This window comes from Notechis scutatus, chromosome Z (assembly GCF_049901735.1).
Source record: "Notechis scutatus isolate UNSWTSFEM ecotype Mainland chromosome Z, rNotScu1.2, whole genome shotgun sequence".
NCBI classification, from domain to species: Eukaryota; Metazoa; Chordata; class Lepidosauria; order Squamata; family Elapidae; genus Notechis; species Notechis scutatus.
In genome coordinates, this window is record NC_142025.1 from 115750772 (window position 1) to 115759890 (window position 9119).

A 9119-nucleotide genomic window follows, 5' to 3' on the forward strand; every position below is an offset into this window, starting at 1 on the left:
GAATAGAATAGAATAGAATAGAATAGAATAGAATAGAATAGAATAGAATAGAATAGAATAGAATAGAATAGAATAGAATAGAATAGAATAACAGAGTGGAACAGCTTGGCTTCAGAAGTTGTGGGTGCTTCATTATTGGAAGCATAAGAAGAGACTGGACAACCACTTGTTTGAAATGGTATAGGGTCTCCTGCTTGACCTCCAAGGTCCCTTTCAACTCTATTATTCTATGTTCTGTTTGCTAGCCAGCCTTTTCTATCCTCCTCTTGACACAGCTCCAGATTTCACCACAGATAGTGGTCAAGCCACTATATCAGGTGACCCTCTCAAATAAGATTAATTTCCAAACAAATGATTTGGTTAATTATCCCCACATCTACACCAACCTGAGGTATCTTGTAGAAATCTATAATTCATGCAATATGCGAAGAAGTATCAGATCCAAGTCCTCCAAGAATGGCCATGAGATTTTTATGAATGCCACATTCATAATTGGGAAGAAAGCTGTTTGATTTGAAAAGGAGGTTGAGAGTGGTCCGATAAGTCATTCTTGGATCATAGAAGCTGTCTGAAATGTGGACACCAAGTGTGACATTGGACAAGAATTGTGGATTCCCATTGATCTCCTTGATGGCAAATTCTAAGGAAAGGACATGCTGGTAGAATTTTGTGATCATACTGAAAATAAATAAAGCATTCCAGAAAGTAAGTATGCAGTGGATGAATTTGTTCATATAAAATGATATTTTTGGCTAGAATTGGAATTGAAAGATCAAATTCCTTTTTGGTGTTAATATTTCAGAATTATATAGCTCCACATAGCATTAAATTGCAAATATGTTTGGGGAAGTAGCCATTCTATTATTCATTCCATTATATCTGAAAATTTACTCATAAAGACGTACAACTTTATAGCTTGTTAGGTTATAAGGCAAAACAATGTACAGTATATATTGCCCTTTTCTCCAGAATGGAATTTAATTTTTCATTTAATATAATTTTCCTTTCAGCTTTGCTCAGTCCTGACATAGATCTGAATAAAGATATACATATTCTTGGTTTTTTAGGTCTCTGAAAGGTAGTTGATTTAATATTACAGTTTTGTGCTATTTTTTTACAGCTATTTCTCATTTTACATAAAAATTGTTTTGCTTAAACAAATTTTATTGCATCATTCATATTTTATAGTACAGGAACACCATGCTTGAACATTTTCACTTTCAATTTCTCTCTATATCAAATCATCATAGTATATCATAATATATAATATATATCATATCATTGTACCATCTCCCTATCTGTAGTTTCTCTACAATCCAGCTAATCTTTAGAAATTTTAAAGCAAGTTCATGTTTTATTTTATGGAGAGGAGATGGAGATGCAATTTGTTTCTGTTTTGTTTTTTGTTTTGTCTGTTCATGATAAGGGAAGTCAAATTCTGCAAAGACAATTGAAATAAGGTTGTATCTTTAGTGGTGAAGAAGTATTTACAGAAAAACTCAGCATCTAGCGAAATGCAATCTATTTATTTATTTTATTTATTTATTTTATTTTTCAATTGCTTCCAAGATAATAGGTATAAGTATAAACATGAGTAAGAATACAGGAAATAGGTACAAATAAATGGGGACAATAGTACAGAGACAAGAGACATGATGGTGCACTTATGCATGCCCCTTACAGACCTCTTAGGAATGGGGTGAGGTCAATAGTGGATAGTTTGAGGTTAAAGGAGTGGGGGCTTGAGGATGTAACAACAAAGTCAGGTAGTGCATTCCAGGCATTGTCCTCTCTGTTGCTGAAGTTGTACTTTCTACAATCAAGTTTGGAGCAGTTAACGTTGAGTTTGTATCTGTTGTGTGCTCTTGTATTGTTGTGGTTGAAGCTGAGGTAGTCATTGACTTGTAGGACATTGTAATGTAGCAGATAATTTTGTATACTACGTGTTAGATCGGGGTGGATCAGTTCCCAGAGAGACACGAGACCATAGTAACTTTCAGCTTTTTATTTTAGTTCAGCTCAGTACAAGGAAACTGGAGCCGCAGCAACCCTTCATATAGGGATTGCTCCCGGCTCGGCGGCCAATGGCAGCGCTTTGAATCTCCCGCGATTGGCTCTGCCAATCGCGGTAGATTCCTAACGCTCCAATCACAGCCGCTGAGTCAACCAATCTGTTTGCGGTCCGTGCGGACCAATCAGGTGTCAGGTTTTGGAGTATGCTAATATAGCACACTCCTCCCCTCTTGGTTTCGTCTGATGGTGCGTAGTGATGTAGTCGCGTAGGTAGGCGGGGCTTCGTATCTGCCTAGTTGACCTGCGCAGTTCAGTTCCAGCGAGGTCTCGACCGGTTCGGACAGACTCCTCGTCGCTCCGGTTCCCTGGGATGGAACCGCCTGGAAGGGTGAGCCGGGCCTTCTTTGGTAGCTCCCTCCCGGTCTACTTGGGCTGGTCGAGCTGCCGCTTCTGTTGTTCCCGCCTGGTCTCTATGGGCTGGTTGAACTGGCTAGGCTGCTCCTTCCAGGTGAAGTCTCCCGAAGTTCCTGTCAGCTGGTCCAGCGTCTACCGGTGAGTAAGGCTGGTTTAATTGGGGTTGGTTTATTCTGGGTGGGGGGTGTTCTGTTTGCGTTTTAGCATTCCCTTCGCCTCTTTCTTTATTGTTTGATGTCCCCCCCCCTCTGAATTCTTTGTCGGGTGTTTGGTTGCTGTTAGTGGCTATTCTTGACCTTAACTGGTCGATGTGCTGCTTCCAGCTTCTTCCGTCGGTGGTTTGCAGTTGGTAAGACCGGGGGACCGTTATTTGGGTGATTGTTGCCGGTACCCAGATTGGGTCCCCTGTAAAGTTTTTAGCATAGACGGTATCTCCAATGTTAAATGTCCTGTATTTGCTGGAGGAGTCCGGGGGTTTTTCTGGGTTGTATGTGGGGTGCATTCTGTCTAATGTGGATCTTAGCTTTCTGCCCATCAATAATTCTGCTGGGCTTTTGCTTGTGGTTGAGCTGGGTGTGATGTGCTGGATAAAAAGCATTTTATTAATTTTGTCTTGTATGTTGCTGATTTTGATTTTTTGAATTGTATTTTTTGTGTATTGAACCATGCGTTCCGCCCGCCCGTTCGCCGCCGGATGAGCGGGCGCGGTTAGTGCATGGCGTATGCCCTGACTTGTTCGAATGCTAGTGCGGTAAACTGTGGTCCGTTATCCGACACTAGCACATCTGGCAGGCTGTGCGTGGCAAAGAGTTTGCTTAGTTTCTTGATGACAGCCTCTGTTGTCGTTGATTCCATGGTGCTTACCTCCAACCAGCTGGAGTAAGCATCGACAGTGATGAGGTACGTATGTCCCTTGGTTGGCCTCACGAAGTCTATGTGGATTCTAGACCAGGGGCCTCTTGGAGTTTCCCACTCTCGGATCAGGGCAGTGGGGGGGCTTGGTCTAGTCTCCTGGCACCTTTTGCATGTGGCTACCCAGTTTTCAATTTGTTTGTCCATTCCTGGCCACCAGGCATAACTCCTGGCCAGGCTTTTCATCTTAACCATCCCTGGGTGCCCCTCATGTAGCATTCCCAACACCCTTTCCTGCAAAGTCTCTGGAATAACAACTCTGTCCCCCCCAAAGTATGCAGCCCTTTTGGGTAAAGAGTTCAGTTTGTTGGTTTCTGAAAGGTCTGAATTGTTTGTCTCTGTCCCCCTCAGGCCATCCTTTTCCCACCCAGCTCAAGACCCGCGCCAGCCGCTTGTCTTTATTGGTTTCTCTGGCAATGTCTGGCGTGATCAGGAGTGGGTTGGGTAATGTTTCTATTTGCAGGGTTGTTGTTGTGGGTGCCGGGTCGTGTTCCAGGTCTGGTAGTGGGGAACGGCTCAATGCGTCCGCATGTGAGATGTCCTTGCCGGGTCGGTGTGTCAGCTGGTAATTGTAGGCGGCAAAGAATTTGGACCACCTTGTCATCCTCGGTGAAGTCCTTATTCCCTGCCAGGATCCCTAGCAGCGGCTTGTGGTCGGTGACAATGGTAAAAGTCCTACCGTAAAGGTACTCATGGAATCTTTTGATGCCGGCGACGACTGCTAGGGCCTCCTTGTCCAGCTGACTGTAATTCCTTTCTGGCTTGGACAGCATCCTTGAAAAGAAAGCGATGGGTGCTTCCTTACCGTCCAGCAGTGTGTGGCTGAGGATGGCTCCAACTCCAAATGGTGAGGCGTCGCATGTCACTGTCAATGGCAGGGTATCGCTACACTGGATGAGGACCACATCGGATGTTAGTAGGTTTTTTGTGTTAGCGAAAGCGTTTTCCTCCCGCTTCCCCCAGGTCCAGATGGCTGTTTTATCCAACAGCCTGTGCAACGGTTCCGCCACGGTTGCCTTCTGGGGCAGGAAAACATTGTAAAATTTATTGAGCCCCAGGAAGGCTTGCAATTCGGTTTTGTTTCTTGGTCTTGGGGCTTCCTTGATGGCTCTAAGTTTTTTTTTCTGTGGGGTGGATCCCGTGTCTGTCTAGGAGGTACCCAGAAATTCGACCCTTTCTGCCCTTAGTTGGCATTTCTCTTTCTTAACTTTAAGCCCCAAGTCTCTGAATTTCTTCAGTACCTCCCTTAGCCAGGCTTCCAATTGTTTCTCGTTTGTCGCGGCCAGTAGTACATCATCAAAATAGGGCACCACCCCCTTTATGCCTTGAAGATGCCTCTCCATTAGGCTCTGGAAGACCCCTGGCACCATGCTGACTCCGAATTGGAGTCGGTTACAACGGAAGGCCCCTCGGTGGGTCACAATCATCTGGGCTTCGGCAGTTGCGGCATCGACCAGCAGTTGTTGGTAGGCTTGTGCCAGGTCATGTTTCGCGAAGACCCGGCCTCCCCCCAGTGAGTGCAGAAGGTGCTGTACCACTGGGACGGGGTATGCACTCTGTTGGAGCGCGTGGTTGAGGGTGGCCTTATAGTCCCCACAGATTCTCACGGACCCATCTGGTTTGATGGGGGTGACTATGGGGGTCTCCCACTGGATGTGATCGATTGGCTCCAGCACCCCTTGCACGATGAGCTTGTCTAGTTGCTCATCTATCTTGGGTTTGAGTGCAAATGGCACTCATCGTGGCTTAAGGCAGATTGGGGCGATGTTTGGGTCTAGATTAAATGCAATTGGGGACCCCCGGTACTTGCCTAAACTGTCATTGAAGACTTTCCGGAAATCCCTCACGAGCGCCGCTTCCCAGTCCGCCTCGTCGATGTGGTGTATGCTGGTCACTTCGATGCCCAGGGGTGCGAACCACTGCAGTCCCAGGAGGCTTGGGCAGTCTCGGTCGACGATTGTTAGGGGCAACACCTTTGTACGCCCCTTGAATGAAATTTTAAAGTGTCCTATTCCGACTACAGGGATGCGGTTTCCCTGGTAGTCCTTGAAGGTTAGTTTCTGGTCTTCCAACTCGCGGCGGCGGATGGTGAGTGCCAGGTGCTTGATTGTGCGCCAGGAAACCATGGAGAGGTAGGACCCAGAATCCACCTCCATCTCGCATGGTTGGTCCTCGATGCCCACTTTCACGTGTACCTTTCTGGCGTCGATGGTGGAGGAATGGCCGATGACGACCGTCTGGTGGGTCTCCTCCCTCTGCCTCGCCTCACTGAGTTGCTTGCTCCGGCCTTCTCGGCTCCAGCGGCTTTCCGTGTGGCGGTCTCTGGGCTTGGTGGGGGTGCCGTCTCGCCGTGGGCTGTATTTCCTTTTGTTCCAGCACACTTTGGCGATGTGCCCCCGCTTTTCGCAATGCCGGCAAATGGCCTCAAGGAAATGGCATTCCGAGCGGGGGTGATCGCCTCCACAGCTGGCACATTGGAACCTCGACTTATGTCCTCTTGGTTCCCGCCGATCCCACGCTGTCTGGAGCCGCTGGATCTCTTCCTCCCCGTCCTCGGTTTCTGAGAAGGAGTCGATGTTGCCGTGGTGGGTGGTGATGGTTTCCCACTGGCCGGTCTCAGCGTGCTTCTCCAGTGTCGGGGTCATCTGGATGGCCGCCGGTCGGTCTGCTGTGCTCGTTTGCCGCATCCGGGCTGCCGATTTGCAAGTCGCCTCGGCGGCAGCGGCCTCAGTGAGGGCATTGGCAAGGGAAATGTCGCCTTTTGCCATGAGCTGGCTTTGTAGGATGGGGTCCCTGAGCCCTAGGATGACGCGGTCTCGCAGGGCCTCGTCCAGGTCAGTGAAGTCACACAGGCCTCCGAGATCCCTCAGCGCCCCCACAAAGTCGCTGAGCCCCTCGCCCTCGTGCTGGTCCCACCGGTAGAAGTCGTGCCGCCGGATGAGGATGGGCACAGCAGGGGCTTAGTGGTTTCGTAGTTTGGGCTCGAGATCAGCCCAGTCCATCTCCTTGATGTCGGCCGGTTTGGCCAGGGCTTTGGCCATCTTGAACACTGCGGGCCCGCAGTGTGTTAGGAATACGGCCCTTTTCTTCTGGCTGTTGGCATCCTTGAGGTTGGCATTCTTGAGGTTGCCTCGAGGAACATTTGGAATCTATCGGTGTAAGATTCCCAATCCTCAGCAGCGGGGTTGAAGGGTGCGGGTGGCGAGGTACTGCCGGACATGCTGTCTGTCGCGCTGTGACGCTTCACCACGTACTTGGTTGGTCTCTTGTCTCACGGTCCCACCTTCGTCGCCAGTGTTAGATCGGGGTGGATCGGTTCCCAGAGAGACACGAGACCATAGTAACTTTCAGCTCTTTATTTTAGTTCAGCTCAGTACAAGGAAACTGGAGCCGCAGCAACCCTTCATATAGGGATTGCTCCCGGCTCGGCGGCCAATGGCAGTGCTTTGAATCTCCCGCGATCGGCTCGGCCAATCGCGGTAGATTCCTAATGCTCCAATCACAGCCGCTGAGTCAACCAATCCATTTACGGTCCGTGCGGACCAATCAGGTGTCAGGTTTTGGAGTATGCTAATATAGCACACTACGCTTAAGTCCAACCATAGGCAGCGTACTTCAAGATAGTCCAAGCCCAAACTTACCAGTCAATGAATACTTCAGCTTCAACCATAACAACACAAGAGCACATAATAGATACAAACTCAAGGTTAACTGCACCAAACTTGATTGCAGGAAATACGACTTCAACAACAGAGTGGTCAATGTCTGGAATACTCTACCTGACTCTGTGGTTACTTCCCCAAACCTCAAAAACTTTACCCTTAGACTTTCTACTATTGACCTCACCCCTTTCCTAAGAGGTCATAGGGTATGTGCATAAGCCCAGCAACATGCTTACCGTCCCTGTCCTATTGTTTCTTTTTTTTTTCTTATATGTACCCATTTCATGTATTCATAACTATGTATATACTTATACCTATTATCTTGTAGGCAGTTGTATATAAACCTGGTGGTATAGGGCATTTGTTCTGTTGGGAGCAGAGGAGTGTAGTACTCTTCTGGTGAAATACTTCTGGAGTTGCTCAATTGTATCAATATCTGATATACAGTGCTGATTCCAGACAGATGACCTGTATTTGAGTATTGGTCTAGCAAAGGTTTTGAATGCCCCAGTTAGCAATTCAATATTTCCAGAGGAGAAGCTTCATAAGATTAGATTTACAACTCTTAATGCCTTTTGGCAATGCTGTTACAGTGAGCTCTAGAGCTGAGATTATTAGATATGAGTACTCCGAGGTCCTTGACAGAGTGGGGGTCATCGAGTATCAATCAATCTAGTAGAAGGGACCTCAATAACCTTCCTATGGGTATATACTTATGGAAAAAAAACACAAAGACCCTTAGATCTCACCTAAGTAAATTAATTTAAAAATAGAGAATATAGAAGAGTTCAGTACAAAAGACACTAGATTGCTAAATGTGCTTTCTATATCTTTGTGATCTGCACATCTGAAGTGAACAAAGTTTTCATAATCTTGTTAATGGTAAAACTGGTCTTTAAGTTGTTCTCACAGTTTTATGACATCTTTTCAAAAGGTGATCGATTTATAGAGGGAGAACAGCCTTTTTCCTTGGTATATAGAATATAGAAACAGGATTGGAGGGGACCTTGGAGGTCTTCTAGTCCAACTCCCTGCTTAAGCAAGAAACCCTACACCACTTCAGACAAATGGTTATGCAATCTCTTCTTAAAAACTACCAGTTTTGGAGCATTCACAACTTCTGGAGGCAAGTTGTTCCATTGGTTAGTTGTTTTCCTTAGTTCTAAGTTGCTTCTCTCCTTGATTAGTTTCCACCCATTGTTTCTTATCCTGCCTTCAGGTGCTTTGGAGAATAGCTCGACTCCCTCTTCTTTGTGGCAATCCATGAGATATTGGAACACTGCTATCATGTCACCCCCCTGTCCTTCTTTTCATTAAATTAGAACAGTTCCTGCAACTGTTCTTCATATGTTTTAGACCATATTTGTTAAACCAGAAACAAAAGATCTGATCTGCAAAAGCTAACAAGGGGCAAATTCCCATTAGGTGAGGATATATATTTGCTTACTTTGTAATATCAAATATCCTATGTGAAGGGTATTCATCAAACCAATGTTCATTGGAAACAAATATAATCTGAAAAACCATCCCTCCAATTAAGAGATTACCTGGCTGGTACCATTCATGCAGAACAGGAAAAGGATCGGCAACCGAGCAAGTCAGTGTATCCACTTTGATTACTGGAAACATCAGAAGAAAGTACATGTCATTGGTACAAAGGCTACAAGTTGAGGCAGTCAGCTAGATTTTTTTTTTTTTAAATGGACTAGTCCACATGCACCTCTTGAGAAAAATGAATTTATCTAGACTTGAACTTCAACAGGAGAATAAAGAAATGTTTTGGTATTAATAGCAATGTTTCCTGATTAATAGTAACAAAAAATGGCAGAATCATGAAAATGAATAGCATTGTTTCTTATCATTATCAAGATCCCCACAGAGAGGCTGAGATTTTATCTTATTTTATGCTTGCTTTCTGTTTTTTTAATCTTTTTGCATAGCTCTCACCTATTTGAGTAGATCAGGAAATGATAATAATCAACCCAATTCTCAGAAGACTAAATTATCCATTCTACTTTTTTTTAAATCCACAATTGAAACAACAGTGACTTTCCATGGGAATGTTTATTTGAATTGATTTCAAAAAAGCTTATTTCAAATTCATATGGTTCCTTAGTC